The sequence below is a fragment of the Nycticebus coucang genome, chromosome 15 (assembly GCF_027406575.1).
Source record: "Nycticebus coucang isolate mNycCou1 chromosome 15, mNycCou1.pri, whole genome shotgun sequence".
NCBI lineage: Eukaryota > Metazoa > Chordata > Mammalia > Primates > Lorisidae > Nycticebus > Nycticebus coucang.
In genome coordinates, this window is record NC_069794.1 from 21,155,554 (window position 1) to 21,174,842 (window position 19,289).

The 19,289-nt window shown below is 35.5% G+C and overlaps 1 pseudogene; it reads left to right on the top strand.

The window, feature by feature from the left end:
- The first annotated feature begins 2,135 nt into the window (after positions 1–2,135).
- On the top strand, positions 2,136–2,405 carry LOC128566417 (40S ribosomal protein S27-like; annotated as a pseudogene).
- The last annotated feature ends 16,884 nt before the right edge of the window (positions 2,406–19,289 follow it).

The following is a 19,289-nucleotide window of genomic DNA, read 5'->3' on the forward strand; positions in this document are numbered from 1 at the left end:
CAGGAGTTTGAGCTTGCTCTGAGCTAGGCTGACACCATAGCACTGTAGCCTGGGCAACAGAGTGGGACTCTGTCTCAAACAAACAAGCAGACAAACAAAAGTGTTTGGAAATCGTTGACACTTCACACTGGCTTATCCATGTTTTCAGGAAGAATTGGGCAACAGTAAGTCCCTGCATCCTGTACCTACATAAATTGCTACCTTTGTGCTGAACAGATCTGATGAGAGCACAACTCTTTAAGAAGTAGTAGCAGATGGGACTGCAAATTAATACAGTCTCTTTGGAAAGAAGTATGGAAAATCCTCAAAGAACTTAAAACAGACCTTTCATTTGATCCCTCAATCCCATTACTAGGCATCTACTCAGAAGAAAAAACATCATTTTATCATAAAGTCATTTGTACTAGATGGTTTATCACAGCTCAATTTACAATTGTCAGGACGTGGAAACAACCTAAGTGCCCATCAAACCATGAATGGATTAATAAACTGTGCTATATGTAGTCCATGGAATATGATTCAGCCATAAAAAGATGGAGACTTTACTTTTTTTCCTCTTAACCTGAATGGAGTTGAAATACATAATTCTTAGTGAAGTATCGCAAGAATAGAAAAGCAAGTATCCAATGTACTCAATATTGATATGAAGCCAGTAGGTGAATTAATACATGTCCACACAAGATAAAAATTCAATTTAATTCAATTTGGGGCAAAAGGGGAAGGGAGAGCGTGAGAAGGGAGGAGTGATCTAGATTGGTGTGCCCCCACCTAACAGGTACAATGTAAGGGCATCTGGCACACCTCCTGGGTGCAGGTCACAACTACAACAGGCACTATACCTAGCAAATGTTGTAACCTACTTATTCGTATCCTCATATTAATCTGACATAAGAAAAGAAGCAGTAACAATTAGATTGTTCTTATGCAGTTTTTAGCCCAAATTTATATCAACTGGGTTGCTAAATATTCTGGAATAGAATCACAAACTTATTTTGAAAACTATATGGACTAATAGTTTAGTTAGGCTACTATAAAAGCAAATGGGAAGCCTAGCTGAAAGATGTCACTTTTATTCTAGATATTGAATATTCCCCACAAACTGTTTTTCTTTTTTTTTCTTTTTTTTTTACGTGATCCAAGATTTTATTTTATTTTATTTTTTTTCATTTTATTTTTTTTTTATTAAATCATAGCTGTGTACATCAATATGATCATGGGGCATCATACACTTGTTTCATAGAATATTTGACACATTTTCATCTCATTAGTTGACATAGGCCTCCTGGCATCATGCTAGTTACTTTGTCAAGACATTTACATTCCACATTTGCCAAGGCTCACATGTACCTTTGTAAGATGCACCACATGTGTGATCCTTTCAATCCCCCTCCGTTTACCCACCTCCCGCCTCCCTCCCCACGCTTTCCCCCTTCCCTCTGTTCTTAGGTTGAAACTTGGTTATAGCTTCATGTAAAGGTCCTAAGTTAGTTTCATAGTAGGGGTGAATACATTGGATATTTTTTCTTCCATGCTTGAGACACTTTACTGAGAAGAATATGTTCCAGCTCCATCCATGTAAACATGAAGGAGGTGAGGTCTCCATCTTTCTTTAAGGCTGCACAAACTGTTTTTCAAGCACAATAAGCAGAACCAGTCAAAACTAATACACGCAAAAGTACACTATGAAAACTGGAAGGAAACATTGAAAGTCAAAGTAGATCCTAAAATACTTAATATATTAGAAATATCAGATACAGATTAGAAAACAATTATTCTTTTTATGTTCAAAGAAATAAAACAACCAAGTTTGTATATGTTATCTGAAGAGAATATGGTAGTACAAAAATTGACAAAGCAGATTCGAAAAATTATGATTTAAAAATTACAATAACAAATACTGAAAACTCAATAAGTGGGTTCAAAAACTGATTACCTACTGTTGAAGATAGAATTAAATAGACTAAACATCAAAAGAAGTTACTCAGAGAACAGTTCATAGAGAGAGTGGTTTAGTGGTATGGAAGATTTAGTCAGATTATGATTAGAAGAAGAAAGAGTAAGTGCTAGTAACTCTTCAGAACAGGTAAAAGACGCATATCCACAGACTTAAGAAACCCAATGGCTTTTCAGTGGTAATGACCTCCCATAAGAACATTCCTCTTGCAAAGGATCTCATTCATCTCTCTCTAGAAGAGCTGAAGAGGAAACAAAAATAAGCACCTGGTACAGATCCCCAAATCCTTCTTCATGAATGTGAAATGCCCAGGATGCTATAAAATCACCATGGCCTTGAGCCAGGCACAAACAGTAGTTTGTGTGTTGATTGCTCCACTGTTCTCCAGGAGTCTACAGGAGGAAACACAAGGCTTACAGAAGGATGTTTCTTCAGAAGGAAGCAGCACTAAATGCCACCCCAATTTGTACACTTTGGAGACATATTGTATGTATATATAAAAGAAGCTAAATGAATGTTAAGAAGTATAAGACAACTACATTTAGGCATATTATAATTAAATTTATTTAAGTATACCAAAGGAAAAAAATAAAAATCTTAGTAAGTTACCCAAGGGGGAAATATATATTCCCTCTAAGGATTTCTAAATAGACCAATGGCTACCTTGTCACCAACAATAAAGATAGCCAGAAAAGAATGGTCTGGCAATGTTTGTGTACAAAAGGAAAAAAAAAAAAAACAAAGCCCTAATTCATTATTTTATAGCAAACAAATATTTCAAGAATGTAAGTTTTTCAGATGAGGAAATACTGAGGTTCTCTAATATAATGTCATCAGCAAAGAGCCACAGTTTAACCTCCTCTTCTCCCATTTACATGGCCTTTACATCCTTTTGCCTGATTACATTGGCTAGAACTTCTAGCACTATGTTGAATAGCAGTGGTGATAAGAGTTCATCATTGTCTGGTTCCAGATCTACGTGGAAAAGCTTTGAGTATACTGCTTTGAGTTACTCCTTTTAGATAATATTAGCTGTGGGTTCGTCATAGTTGGCTTCAATCAGTTTAAGAAATGTGCCACTTGTACTTATATACTTAAGTGTTCTCGTTAGAAAAGGATACTGAATTTTATCTAATGCTTTTTTCTTTATCTATTAAGAGGATCATATTGGTCTTTGTTTTTGCTTCTATTGATACAGTGAATTTTATTTATGGATTTTCACATGTTAAACCAGCCTTGCACCCCTGGGATAAAGTCTCCTTGATCATGATGTATAATTTTTTTTAATACGTAGCTGTAATCCTTTGGCTAAAATTGTATTGAACATTTTTATATCTATATTCATTAGTAAAATAGGGCTGTAGTTCTCTTTTTAGTTGTGTCCTTTCCTGGTTTTGGTATCAGGGTGATGTTTGCTTCATAGAACGTGTTGGTGAAGGTTCCTTCCTTCTCAATGTTTGGAATAGTTTCTGCAGTATAGGTAAAAACTCTTCTTTGAAGGTTTGATAGAATTCTGGTGTAAAGCCATCTGGTCCAGGGATATTTTTGTTGTTGTTGGAAGGTTTTTTATTGTTTCTTTAATCTTAATGCTTGATATTGGTCTATTTAAGAGATCTATTTCTTTGTGGTTAAGTGTGGGAGATGGTGTGATTCCAGGTATTGGTCCATTTCCTCCACATTGTCAAATTTCGGGTCATAGAGTGTCTTGTAGTAGGCAGAGATAATCTCTTTCATCTCTGTGGTATCTTTTGTAATTTTCCCCTTTTCATTTCTAATTGTGGTTATTAGAGATTTTACTTTTATGTTTCTAGCTAATCTGGCCAAAGATTTGTCAATTTTGTTTATCTTTTCAAAGAACAAATTTTTGGTTACGTTAATTTTCTGAATGATTCGGTGTTTTTCATTTCATTTATTTCTGTTTAATTTTGGTTATTTATTTTCTTCTGATAGATTTGGGATTAGATTCCTCTCCCTTATCCATTTCTTTAAGATGACTGATTAGGTTGTTCATGTGCTCTTTCTGTTTTTCAGATGTAGGCATCTAATGAATTAAATTTCTTTTAGGATTGCTTTTGCAGTGTCCCACAGTTTTGGGTGACTGGTAGATTCATTAATGTAATGTTAAAGGAATTTAATAATTTCCTCCTTTATCTCTTCGTTGACCCAACTGTCACTCAGTCAGTATATGGTTGTTCAATTTCCATGCATTTCTGTGGGGATAAAAATTTTTGTTGGAGTTGAATTTCACTTTTACTGCTTTGTGGTCTGAGAAGATACAAAGTATACTTTCAAGTCTTTTAATTTTTTTGAGGTTTGATTTGTATTTTAGGATACAAATATTGTAATACAAATTTGGATACAAATTCCCTGAGCTGATGAGAAGAACGTATATTCCTTAGCTTCAGGATGGTGTGTTCTGTGTATATCTAGCAACCCCATCTGTTCCAGGGTCACATTTAAGTCCCATGTATCTTCATTTACTTTCTGTTTAGAGCAGTAGTTCTCAACCTGTGGGTCATGACCCTTTTGTAATAAAAATACATTGTGGCATTAGGAAGGTTGACCATTGGTTTAGAAGATCCGTCAAGTTCAATCAGTGAGGTATTTAAGTCCCACCTGCTATCATATTATAGGATATTGTATTACTCAGACCATCCAGGATCTGTTACAGAAATTTGGGAGCATTTAAGTTGGGTGCATAAATATATAGAATTTGAATGTCCTCTTGTATTATTCCCTTGACCAGTGTGAAGTGACCATCTTTGTCTTTGTTAATTTAAGTTGCCTTAAATCCATTTCTGAAAATAAGATTGTGACATCTCATTTCTTCTGGTTTCTATTTGCCTGAAATATTGTCTTCCAACCCTTTACCCTTAGTCTTGTTTTGTCCTTCAAGGTTAGTTGTGTTTATGGCATATGTATGTATGGCTTACATATTTTTGTCCAATTGGCCAGCCTGTGCCACTTCAGTGGAGGAATTTAAGTTATTAACATGTATTGAGAGAATTGATAAATGTGGTGGAGTTCCATTCATCTTGATTTGTGAAAATTCACTTGTTAGTTTTATCTTTTGAGCCATTGCAGAAGCTAGGTTTTGTTCTTTTGTTTGTGGGTGCTCACTTTGCTGGTGTTCCTTTGTGATGGTTAGTGTGGAGAATAGGTATAAATATTTCCTGTGGAGCAGGTCTTATTGTGGCAAACTTCCTCAATATTTTCATATAAATAGACTATTTTATTTCTCCATCAATTTTGAAGCTTAGTTCAGTAAGATACAGAATTCTTGGCTAAAAATTAATTTTGTTTAAGAAGGCTAAAAGGTAGTTGACCATTCTCTTCTGGCTTGGAATGTTTTAGCTAAAAAAGTCGGCTGTCACCCTTATGGAACTGCCCCTGTCAGTCAATTGGCACTTACTCCTAGCTGCTTGCAGAATTTTATGCTTTTGTCTGTTTAATTACAATGCATTTTGGAGATGCTCATATTTGTATTGAGATGATGCAGGGTTCGATAGCCCTCTAAAAGGAGTTTTTGAAATCTTTACTGGCACTTGGGAAATTTTTCCTTTAGGATATCCTCCAGTAGAGCTTCCATTTCTTTGGGATGATCTTCTCCCACTTTAGGGTTACCTATAATTCACATGTTTGAATGCTTTGCGAAGTCCCATAATTTTGATTCCTTTCTCTTTTCTGCCTCTTCAACTGCCTGATTTAGGGCAAGAGCTTTATCCTCTAGGTTTGAGATTCTTTCTTCTTTGTGGTCTAATCTGTTAGAGATACTTTCTACCACATCTTTAAGTTCCCTTATTGTCTCCTTCGATTCCTTAATCTTTGCCATATCCTTTCTATATTCTTCATATCTTTCATCCACTTTTGGTGCTGTTTTCCACTTTCTCATCAATTCCCTTTATTGTTTTTGCCATCCATGTTTTAAATTCCCTTTCTGTAATTTCCATTAATTCTTTGTGAGTGGAATCCTCTGCAGTAGCTACTTCATGATCCCTTGTGCTGGGCGGGGGAGGTGTTGGTGTTGCTCTGTTTTGATTCTTCATGTTTCTGGAATTTTTTTCTGTTGGTTTCTCCTCATGAATATGTTCTCCTTATTCACTTCCTTCCCCTACTTTTTTCTTCTCACTTTGCTTTAAATTACCTTGTTTCAGAGCTTAGGTGTTGAAGAGGCCTTTTGGAATAAGGCCAAAAGGATTAGGGGTAAAGAGCAAGAAGAAAGAAAAAAAATAAAAGGATAAATAGAAAAGAAGGGGGTAAAAGAAAAGAATTATAGAGGAGAGGAGGAGAAGGACAGAAAGAGAAAAAAGAGAGTGACAGGAGAAATGGTGGTGTTTGTCATGTTGTTTTGACCACACCTGCAATTCTGGACTTTGCAAGTTCTAGTCTATGTGGGTACCTTGAGGTCAGGAGCTCCTTATCAGCATTGGCAAAAAAAAAGACCCTGCATCTGACAAATATGGAAAACAAAATCAGTAGTATGTCGCAGAAGGGCCTACCAATATCATCCTCCAAAGGACAAAACTAGAGGGACTCCCTAGACCATGACCTTGTTGCCTCCTTAAGTCAGACCAGCTAAAAGCTCACAGTAAGATTTTAGGCATAAATGCAAAGGGATAGGTAAATATGTTTAATATAAGGTGTCTAATTTTCCCAGTTCAGAAAAGAATAATATTATGTGTCTGAATGAAAAATGCTATAAAATTCACATCTAAAGTATAAAGCTTTGTAAAAGTCTATATATATGGTTCTACAAAAGTTAAAAGCAAAAGGGTGAAAAGTGAAGACATGGAAAACATCTAAATGAAAGCAGGTGTGTTTATTTGAATACCAGACATAAATTGTGGTCCATATATATACAGAAGTTGAGGTCTGTAGTATCATTGCAGATGAAAATGACCATTTTATAGGACTAACAGTTTCAATTTCTTATAAATGTAAAATAATTTTTAATTTGAATGTATCTAAAAACATAGTTCCAAAATAAACCAAGAAAATTTAGTCAGAAAAGAAGTGGAAAGTGACAAATCCACAACCACAGTAGTAGTATTTAATAATTATGTCTACATTATTGACTGAAATCCAACAAAATGAGTAAAATTTGATTAACAAATAAGACTCCACAAACACATTCAGAACATCACATTCCATAAGTATAGTACGTAACTTGTTTTCAGAAACACATAGGCTATTTACAAAAGTTGACTATAGAATACTTGACCCTACTAAATGATTTCACAAATTTAAAATGATTTTTTTAATTGTGACAACTATAGGATGAAGCTAAAATTCAATTAGCAATCAATAATGAAATAAACATAGGTAGACTATTTCCATGTCTTTGACATTAAATATATATTCCAAAGAACAAATGTGTCAAAGAATAAATCATTATAAATATATAAAAAATTCTGAAGAAAATTATAATGCAAGTACTTCTATTTCAAACTATTAGAAAAGAGCTAAAACACTGCTTATTTAGAAAAAAGTTGAAAATTAATGAACTAACCATCAATTTCATAAGTTATTAAAAAGAAAATCCAAAACAAATCCAGATGAAAGGAACGTGAAAGTAATGTAGGTTAAAGCATAAATTAATGTTATTGAAATAAATACTATATAATTTCAACAAAGCTGAAGACTTCTTTGAAAAGATTATAAACTAGATGAACTGTGATTAACACTGTGGATTAAGATAATAAAACAGAAGACATAAATATCTGATCCCAGGAATGAAAAAAGAAGGACTAATTCCAGATGTTAGATACTTTAAAATTAATGTAAAAGTTTTATGAACAACTTTGGGCCAACACAATTGAAAATTTAGATCAAATGGGTGATGTCTGAGAAAAGATGCAGCTTAGAAGAAGCTGTAAAAAAAAGAAGCCTGAATTAGTAGTCAAATATCTTTCCAAAGAGCAAACTACAGGCTTTATGGATTTTAATGTGCTATTATTATAGCAAAAGATAATAATGGCAAATCATAATAAATATGATAAACTACAAAATAAGACACTTAGAAAATATTTCACATGCTTACAGATGGTGTGATCAGATTGCCGTGAAGTTGCAGGGCCTTCGGCTGCAGAAAGCAGATGCTTACTGTCGAATTCACGACCACCTCACCAGAGCATAAACTTCTCCATTCTTTGCATCTTAATCCTCAATTCTTCTTCCTAGTCACAGTGTTAAAGAACTAAATGCAAGGCCATATGCATATTGGCACATTTGCCTTTCCTAAAACCTTTAGAAGATAAAAAGATAAAAAAAAATATACCAACCTGTCATACTTAACATTCAAGTCTGGCAATGTATGGACATTTGGACTACAAAAGAAATCAAATCAACAGATTAGAAAAACCTTAGGTCTTTGTAATCTTTGAATTGTAAAACCACATGAGTGTTCACGGTAACTCAATTTTATTTTTGGTATGTCTGCCTCCAACAAGTTTGATCATACAAAGAAAAGGCAGGATGAGTTCTTTGGAATTTAAATATATGTGTAACATTCACCTTTCTATGGGTCTTGCTTTTTACATTACACAAAAATTTTCATATGCAGCCACGAGCTTTCAATTTCTTTTTCCTTACTTCGAACTGGAATATTATGCCTTAAATATTATTACCTGATCTTGTTTGACAATGTCATGTTAGAATAATAAAAAGATGATAAAAATAGTAATTATCATACTAATGGCTAATGTTTACTAGGATCCTTAATATAATCCAGCACTGTCCTAAGCACTTTAATAATAGCTAATGTTTATTACTATATTTCAAACACTTTAGATTTAACGTGGATTATAGAAATTTAGTAACTTGTTCATGGTTATGAAGCTATTAAGTGGTAAGATGGGGATTCAAATCCAAGAAGTCATAATCTAGGACAGGGGGCCTCAACTCTGGTGGAGGGCTTATTAAAATACAGTTTGTGGGCGGTGCCTGTGGCTCACAGAGTAGGGCACTGGCCCCATATACCGGGGGTGGCGGGTTCAAGCCCAGCCCTGGCCAAAAACTGCAAAAAACAAACAAACAAAAAAAAAACCCCAAAACGGAAAAAAAAAAGACAGTTTGCTGAGTAGGTTTGTGTAGGTTTGGAGTAGGGGCTAAGAATTGGCATTTACAATGGGTTTTTGAGTGAAACTGATGCTGCTGATCTTGGGGCCACATTTAGAGAACCACGGCCACAGGACCTGTCCTCTACAGCATTACGTGGTACTGCCTCTGTTGACAATTCTAAGACATGTATGATCATTATTTCTAGATGGGAAAACCAAGAATGACAAAGATTAAGTACATTACTCAAGTAAATGTACTTAAAGTAAAGTACAGTAAACAGAATTAGGATCTGAAACCAGGTGTATTTGCCTCTGTCTATTTTTGGACTGTGTGTGCGAGCGTGTGTAGTTTAAAAAAAAGTTTAATGCAGAATTTAAATTCTAATTAAAATCCAAAATTGTGGAATCCACCATTCTCTGTAGAACTGCACCCAATGGCTTCCTATAACGTAGCTTAAAAATCACTGAGAGCCTAAACTTTTAACTACACTTCCATCATAAGTTAAAAATAATAAAGACCAATCTATGCATTCCTAAGAATCACCTAAAGAAAAATTGACCAGGAACTTCTGCCTTCATTTCTTCTAATTCTGGATGTCTATTATTACTTAAAATGTTCAACATATATTAGAAAAAAAAAAAATGTTCAACATATATTGGCGTATTACTTATTTTGACTAATCTATTATTAATGAAATGTTTTTTATTCAAAACTAATAAATGATTAACAGTAGTGGAGGAAAATTTGCTCTTAAAATAACTAAGAAAATGCTACAAAAACTATGTTAACTAATGTGATGAAAATGTGTCAAACGATCTATGAACCAAGTGTGTGGTGCCCCACGATCATACTAATGTACACAGCTATGGTTTAATAAAAATAAATAAATAAAATAAAAAAAATAAAGAATGGTGCAAACAAACAAAAATAAAATACAGTGCATTCTTTTTCTAGCTTAACAATTCAGATGAGTTTACTAAACTAAAAGAATTCTCAAATTACTTCCAAAATTTACAGTGGGGAAAAGGAAATCATGAAATTATAGACTTTAGGGATCTTAGGAGTCTAAACTCTTACATATTTCTTTCTTACTGAGCACTCGTACCCTTGTTCCTGTGTATACATATGTGTATTTTTGATATCCCAAAGGGACTTATTGAGAAAAAACAGTCTTTTGTATTGATCACTGCTGTTGCCTATTCTCAAATTCTTTAAAGTACTGCATTATTTTCAGATCAAAGCCTTCTTTCAAATGGTCTTTTTGCTTAAGAGGCAGAGATAGTATTGTGGGAGAATTTTATAATCCAAGGGATTCCCCATTTGCACCAATGTGGCTACTATTTAAACTTCAGTAGGAGACGGAAAAGCTGTCTTAGAGTTTACAATGGCAATGTCTAGCTCGGTATTTCAAGATGTCAAGAAATCACTTTGGCATTAATAGCAAATAGCGTGCTTAAATTTAATCATATTCATTTAGTTTCTTAGGAGCTTTCTTTTTAGTATAGTCAAAAAGTAGGCTATCTTCCCTTTACTGTTTGGGCATAAAATGTGCCATGCATTAAGCCCGGGGTTAGCTTGAGGCTGGAGCCATGTACGTGGCTGTCTACTTTGAGACATCTTTAGAAATAGCTTATTGTGGGGATAAGCAAACATTACACTGCATTGTTACTCAAGTTTAAGTGTCATGTAAGATATTTATTAGAATATTTTTTAAAAACTAAAAAATATTTGTTAAGGTATTTTTCTTATGTGTGATCAGATCACAGCAATCTGATCACACTATCTTAGATTGAGGAGGTTTTATTTGGTTTTGTGATTGACTCAAGACCTACAGGTTCAATATAAAACCATGTAATTAAGCAATTTTTAAAGTTAGTGAACAATAATTAACTTCAGTAATTCTGAACTCTAGATAAATCCACCTTATGTGTCAAGGATGGCAAGGGAATAAAGATCTGGGGAAAAATACTGCTGTTTGCTTTCCCCCATACCAAGAAGCAAGAGGAATTTTACATGAGACGGAAAGATGTCACTTTTCCCAACCTTGCACCATCAGTCATAGGGGCCTGATTCTTATTCTCAGAACAGAAAGAGACTTTATTCTGCCTTGAATTTTCTAAGATGACAATACAGAATAGGAGTCCATACTCCTTGGCCTTGAAAATTCTCAATCTAACTTTCCCTGAATTTTTTTTCCCTGAATTATTTTTTTCCCGAACTAGCAGAAAAAATGTCTCTATTAACAGAAATGCTTTGAGTGGTAACAGTCATAAGTGAGTAAAATGGCCTATGGCTGCCTTCCTTTTAGAGAGTCTTCAGGATTTCTTTTCTCGTTTCTCAGTTCCATGTATTGCATTAAAGCACTTTAACTGTATCTCTAGTTTAATAATAAAACTGGTACTCATTTTCTAAGGTGTAACAATGATTTCCCTGCTTTTGGTTCATTATTAAAATTTCTGAACACTTTCAGTTTATTTCTTCTTTTCTTTTCTGAGACAGAGTCTCACTCTATCACCCTCAGGTAGAGTGCCATGGCGTCACAGCTCACAGCAACCTCCAGCTCTTGGGCTTAGGCGATTCTCCTGCCTCAGCCTCCGGAGTAGTTGGGACTACAGGCACCCACCACAACACCCAGCTAGTTTTTGTTGCAGTTTGGCTGGGGCCAGGTTCAAACCTGCCACCCTTGGTATATGGGGCCGGTGCCCTACTCACTGAGCCACAGGTGCCACCCACATTTAGTTTATTTCTATTGCAATGTTCACTTTCAGTTTCTATTTGGTCAAAGTTCAGACAGTTGTTCTTTGCAATCTCTCTTCATTCCTTTTAGCCCTATTGTCCTTTTTATAATTCATTCATTTATTCTAATAAAAAATGCTATTTACAAAAATATAATTTCATGGGTTTGGTGGCTCATGCCCATAATCCCAGCACGCTGGGAAGCTGAGGTGGGTGAATTTCTGGAGCTCAGGAGTTCAAGACCAGCCCAAGCATGAGTAAGACACTGTCTCTATTAAATAAACTAGAAAAACTAGCCAGGGATGGTGGTAGCCAGCTGTAGTCTCAGCTTCTTGGGAGGCTGAGACTAGAGGATCACTCAAACCCAGGAGTTTGAGGTTGCTATGATCTATTATGCCATGGCATTCTACCCAATGTGACAAAGTGAGTCTCTGTGTCAATAAAACAGAACAAAAGAAAAATATGAACTCAAAGCATTTCTGAAGTGTAATATACATCTGACAAAATCAAGCATATGAAAAAAGAATATCTCTCCTATTTGTCTTAATGCACCAATCTGGTACCAGCTAACGTGGAACAATGTGTGTGGATTTCCAAATGCACTCAAACCTCTGGGAATTGTGTGGTCATTTGGTTAACTCTTTCTGCTCATGGAACTGTAAACACCTTGAGGGCAGGAACTTTGCCTACTTCCAAGCTTGTCCAGTGATTCATATATTGAAATCTGAATGAATGCCTACATTCGATGGTAAATGGCTTAATGTAAGAACTCAATATTTCTAAAATTTGGTTTCTAGAATTATTTTAGCAGCTAGGTAACAAAAGTGTTCAAGTTGATATAATTGATTTCCTTGCACCATTCTTGAATTTACAATACTATTTTATTTATAGGAAAAAATGTCATTGAATGGGAGGGGTGTCTAGTGGTAATACAACAAAAAGTGATGAAGCCATTTCTTAGTATAGACTTTCAAAATCCCCATGTTTAAAGAGTATAGAAAAAAAACCAGTCTTGAAAGTCAGACTTCCATTTATAAGGATCAAGTTCTTGGGGGAAAAATATTGTCTACATTCCAAGTTCATTCTATAAATGCCAGGACCTAGAACGTAGGAAAAACAAAGATTTAGGATATATGCAAGAATTGATGTGAAAGCAGTTTCTCAGACTGAAGTGAGGTAATGGTCTAATAAGTTGCTCAAAGGGGAAAATGCAGAAGGAAGAAAAAGAAGTAAAGTAGGGAAGTGTTTTTGAAAGGGCCGTAGAGAAGCAGTCACTATTGATTCCTGTAGTAACTTGGAAGCTCCCTGAACAGAAAAGACTCATGTTCCAATTTCGATCTAGTCCCCTGGGAGCGGTAATTCTTACAGAATTTCCAGAACCATTTAGAGACTGGGATTTTTTTTTTCCTTCTCAACTCTACATTATGTGATATTTTATTCTTGTAGTTAAAGTTAATTATATACTTTCAAAATTTCTAAATAAATGTCTGTATTACATTGGAGATAATCTGGAATGTGGTGTCTGTATTTTGTTGGCTATTTTCTCGTGCCTTCAAAAATGTTGTATTTTGGGCCCTTTTTAAATTTTTATTTTTTAAATACATGGCTGCTAATTTCCTGGTAACAGTTACTAAGGATAAAAGCAAAGATAGTGAAGTGTCTTTCCAGAATGGTTTTGGAAACCTCAAACGGTTTGCCATGACAAAATTGTCGGAGTGAATCTCTAATCCCCCACACAGAAAGTGTCAGGAATGTCTTATACCTTCTGGAAGCTCAGAGATGGTGAGCTAATTCAATCACTGGTATGAATTCTATTCAGGAATATCACGTTTTCGAGCCATAATCTGACAAAACGGAGCTTATGAAAATGTCTCTGAGTAATGTTTTTGAAATATTGAAAAGGGGAAGGAAAATCTACGGCTCACTGAGTAGATGGTAATTTTCTGATATCTGCAATCAACCTCTATTGTCAAATGCATGGTTTTTCTGCATGTTACATTATCCATATTTTTTTTATTATTAAATCATAACTGTGTACATTAATGCGATCATGGGGCCTATAGTTTTAAGATTCAACTATACCATGCCCATGGCTGGGAAGAATCAACATTGTTAAAATGTCCATACTACCCAAAGCAATATATAATTTCAACGCAATCCCTATTAAAGCTCCACTGTCATACTTTAAAGATCTTGAAAAAACGATACTTCGTTTTATATGAAATCAGAAAAAAACTCGAATAGCCAAGACATTACTCAGAAATAAAAACAAAACAGGAGGAATCATGCTACCAGACCTCAGACTTTACTACAAATCGATAGTGATCGAAACAGCATGGTTTTGGCACAAAAACAGAGAAGTAGATGTCTGGAACAGAATAGAGAACCAAGAGATGAATCCAGCTACTTACTGTTATTTGATCTTTGACAAGTCAATTAAAAACATTCAGTGGGGAAAAGATTCCCTATTTAACAAATGGTGCTGGGTGAACTGGCTGGCAACCTGCAGAAGACTGAAATTGGACCCACACCTTTCACCATTAACTAAGATAGACTCTCATTGGATTAAAGATTTAAACTTAAGACATGAAACTATAAAAATACTAGAGCAGAGTACAGGGAAAACCCTTGAAGAAATCGGTCTGGGCGAGTATTTTATGAGGAGGACCCCCTGGGCAATTGAAGCAGCTTCAAAAATACACTACTGGGACTTGATCAAACTAAAAAGCTTCTGCACAGCCAAGAACACAGTAAGCAAACAGCCCTCAGAATGGGAGAAGATATTTGCAGGTTATATCTCCAACAAAGGTTTAATAACCAGAATCCACAGAGAACTCAAATGCATCAGCAAGAAAAAAGCAAGGGATCCCATCGCAGGCTGGGCAAGGGATTTGAAGAGAAACTTCTCTGAAGAAGACAGGCATGTGGCCTTCAGACATATGAAAAAATGCTCATCATCTTTAATCATCAGAGAAATGCAAATCAAAACTACTTTGAGATATCATCTAACTCCAGTGAGACTAGCCTATATCACAAAATCTCAAGACCAGAGATGTTGGCGTGGATGTGGAGAAAAGGGAACACTTCTACACTGCTGGTGGGAATGCAAATTAATACATTCCTTTTGGAAAGATATATGGAGAACACTTAGAGATCTAAAAATAGATCTGCCATTCAATCCTGTAATCCCTCTACTGGGCATATACCCAGAAGACCAAAAAGCACATCATAACAAAGATATTTGTACCAGAATGTTTATTGCAGCCCTATTCATAATTTCTAAGTCATGGAAAAAGCCCAAGTGCCCATAGATCCACGAATGTATTAATAAATTGTGGTATATGTACACCATGGAATATTATGCAGCCTTAAAGAAAGATGGAGACTTTACCTCTTTCATGTTTACATGGATGGAGCTGGAATGGTAAAGTATCTCAAGAATGGAAGAAAAAGCACCCAATGTACTCAGCCCTACTATGAAACTAATTTGGGGCTTTCACATGAAAGCTATAACCCAGTTATAACCTAAGAATAGGGGGAAGGGGAAAAGGGAGGGGAGGGAGGGAGGTGGTGGGTAGAGGGAGAGGGATTGGTGGGATTACACCTGCGGTGCATCTTACAGGGGTATATGTGAAACTTAGTAAATGTGGAATGTAAATGTCTTGGCACAGTAACTGAGAGAATGCCAGGAAGGCTATGTTAACCAGTGTGATGAAAGTGTGTCAAACGGTCAATGAAGCTAGTATGTGATGCCCCATGATCATATTAATGTACACAGCTATGATTTAATAAAAATAAATAAATAAATAAAAAAAAGATTCAACTATTCTAAGTTAAGCAGAAACTACCAATTGACATTATCATTTAAAAGTAACATTGATAACACGTGATAAAAAAAGATGACAGTATAAATTACCTTCCTGGTATTTAAGACAAAAGTTATTTTATACTTTTACATGTTTTTCCATATGGTATCAATGTGATGTTTAAACAATAGCATCAATTGATAGTCCCTGCTTCATTTAGAAGAGTTCCGTTTCAGATTTGATAAGGTATCTTAGAGACAGCAAATGACAATCTTTACTGAAGCTTTCAAAATGAGGCAAAATAATCACATTAGCTGTGGATTCCAATGGCAGCATTACTTTTTGGGTAAAAATACTCAAAATGAGATCATTATGGTAACTAAAGCTATTATGAAATCTGAGATGAAATTTTTAGATTCATAATTTCTTAATAATCTTACAGTGACATTTCAAGGAACTTTGCAAATATTGGGAATTTGCGATTATGGTAAGCCTGGTTTGGAGCCAGTGCGTTTTCCTTTGTAGGGCAGCATCAGGAGTAGATACTGGGTGTCACATCGTGTCCTATCTTGCCAACTATGCTGAGTGTGCCAACCAAGCTGATCAGACAGTAATTTAGGCTTCTGGCAGCTTTTTCTGCCTTTTGTGTTGGGGTGAAAGTAGCATTCTCTGTACGAAACACATAGACTAACATCTGAGAAGCAATGCCGTGGCAGCTTCGACGTTGAGGTGCAGTAATGAAATCCTGGTAAGCACAATACGTCCACATCCAGCAGTAATTGTCAGCGGGGCTGACTGCAGATATGGCTCAATTTCCTTTCCCCCGTATGTAGTAAAGTGGAGGCTCTGAACTATCCTATAAGGAAATACATTACACGTGTCACAGATCTTTATGTGTTATCAGGGTTTTACTCTCAAACATGAATGAATACTGCAAACACCCCCTTGGTAAGATTATGGAAATTGCAGATGAGGAAAATGAAATTAAATTTACCTGAAATTTCAGGTTAGTAATGAGTGAAGGGAGTTCACATGTACATAGTTTCCAGGGAAGTGGTGGAATAATTTAGTATAATGCCCAAACTCTTAGAGGATGCATTTCAATTTGTTGTATTCTAATGTGACAGAGAGAAACATATTATGAAAATTTTTGTGCTTGATTGCTGTAAAAAGAATGATATTAAGAAGCAATCAGAGTGCAGTCACGTTTTTCTGAACCAAAATGGAAGAGAAAACAAATCATTTCTTTCATAAATCTAAGTAACGTGTAATGATCATGTTCATATCAGCAAAAAGATGGCAGTTATAAAGGGCCAGGTACTAATCGAATCATTTTAGATATGTTAACTCATTTAATCCTTCCCACAGTACTGTGAAGTTGGTAGTGTTATTACCCTCTTTTTACAGATAAGTAATTTGCACAAGTCATGCAGCTAGGAAATGGTTTATCTAGGATTCTGATTCAAAAAGACTACAGTCTGAGACTGTCTGGAATCTCAGAGAGTTGTAAGAGTGCCTTGGTTGCATGGTATGTTACGTGGACACTAATGTAATAGTAAAGTTAACTCACACCTCTTTTATTATAGGAAGTGCTAAGTCAACCCTCACAAAACCACCCATGAAGTTCTGTATTTCTCAGGGGAAGAGTCAGACCTGGAGGAGTCAAGTGACTCATTAACAGCACGATTAACAAATGATGGAATTGTGACTCATACTCAGAATATCTGGTTATGGAATCTGTTTTTAACTATTCTTCTATTAACTGTCTATTTTTTTTTTCAAACCAGGCAATTAATTAGCTATGTTCTAGAATCATATAATTGAAACAGTTTTTTTTTTTTTTAATTACTTCTTTGAAATTTTACAGCATCTCAATGCTTAAACTAGTGAGAAAACCTTGTATCTTACAAGCAGGAAAGCTATTGCATAGGAGTAGTTAATAGCTATCTACTTTGTTGTGGGTTTTTTCAGCCGATCCTTTGAGTTAATAGGCTTTACTAGATTGTTAAAATATTTTTCCACTTTTCAATGTACGTATAGCCATAATCTACATTAACTGGTGATTAAAATTGATAAATTTTTAAGATACACTGAAATAGAGTGGTTACCTCTACCAGCCTGGGGCCATAATACTGGAGTTTATGACTAGTCAAGGTCATATTACCAGCAAAAAGAAAAAGTTATGCTCAATTTTTTTAACATTTTTTTTTTGTTCAAGGTCATTTTACTGACTAGTCAATTGACTAACTGACTTGAACAATTTACCTAACTACCACAAGTCACTTTTAATCATCAATGAAATGAGAATAATAATAGCCCCTATATAACAGTAGATGTACGGACTAAGTGAATTTTTCTGTGTAAAATGGTTAAAGCTGTGCCTTCCATACTGTGAGTGATGTATATGTCTGATGGGCCTAATTCTCCAACTTGCCAGGCATAATCCCCTCAGGGCCTTTGATGTGCTTCACTTTCAACCTGAACCACTCTTTGCCCCAGACAATGGCCTGGCCCATTTGTCATTTCCTTTAGGTCTTTATGCAAATGCTGTCTTTAGTGTAGTCCTTCCCGGGCCACTGTCTCTAAAATTACAACCTCAGCTTGGCTCCTGTAGCTCAAGGGTTAGAGTACTGGCCACATGCACAGGGGCTGGTGGGTTCGAACCTGGCCTGGGCCTGATAAACAATGTCAACTACAACAACAACAAAAATAGCCAGGTGTTGTGGCGACACCTGTAGTCCCAGCTACTTGGAAGGCTGAGGCAAAAGAATCTCTAAGCCCAAGAGTTGGAGGTTGCTGTGAGCTGTGATGCCACAGCACTCTACCAAGGGTGACATAGTGAGACTCTTTCTCAAAAAAAAAAAATAAAAAATAATAATAATAAAATTACAATCTCACCATGATCTCCCCACACTTTTTGTCCTGTTGTTAGGTTTATTCCACTAGCAAGTCGTATGCTAGATAAAAGGGGACTGTTATTTCCTTATCCTTTATGTGTCCCCTTATATTTCTCCTTAACATTTTTTTTTTTTCTGTTTATGCTTTCTGACTGCTACTTTGTGTTTTCCTGATTTACCCTGTTAAGAGTGTGTCTCCTCACTAAAATGTAAACTCCATGAGAACAGAGATTTCATTCTGACTGCTGTGGGCTGTGTTCCCAACACTGCGGGGAGCACTGACACCCAGGAGGCACTTAATCAATATTCGTTTCATGATGCAAAGTTGAATGGATGTGTCCTGTCAATGTCAGGGGGATCGCATGTCTGAAATTAGGTGATATCTTTGGTTTCATATTCAAGAAGTTGCAGACACTTGAGTTTTTATAGAACTATAAAATCAGCTGCAAGCCTTGGTGTGAATCAGGAAAAGAAACTGCTTCCTCCAGGATATGGCTGAGCTAGGGCTCTTGATTAGTCAGGGAAAGAACAGGAGTAATAGCATGCTCCATTGGCTGTTAACTTTGCATTTAGTCAAAATGCAAATTCTTTTTTATAAAGAGGCTCAACTGAGATACTAACACAATTAATTGAAATGTTTTCATGAAATAAACTAAAAGTTGGTGAGTAAGCATCAAAATCTCTATCTTTCTAATCGGTGTATGCATATCAAATACTGTGTTCCAGCTTCTTCTACATGTGTTCCAATGAGGTTGATATTTATTTCATAGTGTGGAGTTTTATCTAAACCTTTTATGTTTATTTAAAATAAAATAAATGATAATTTCAGTTGAGATC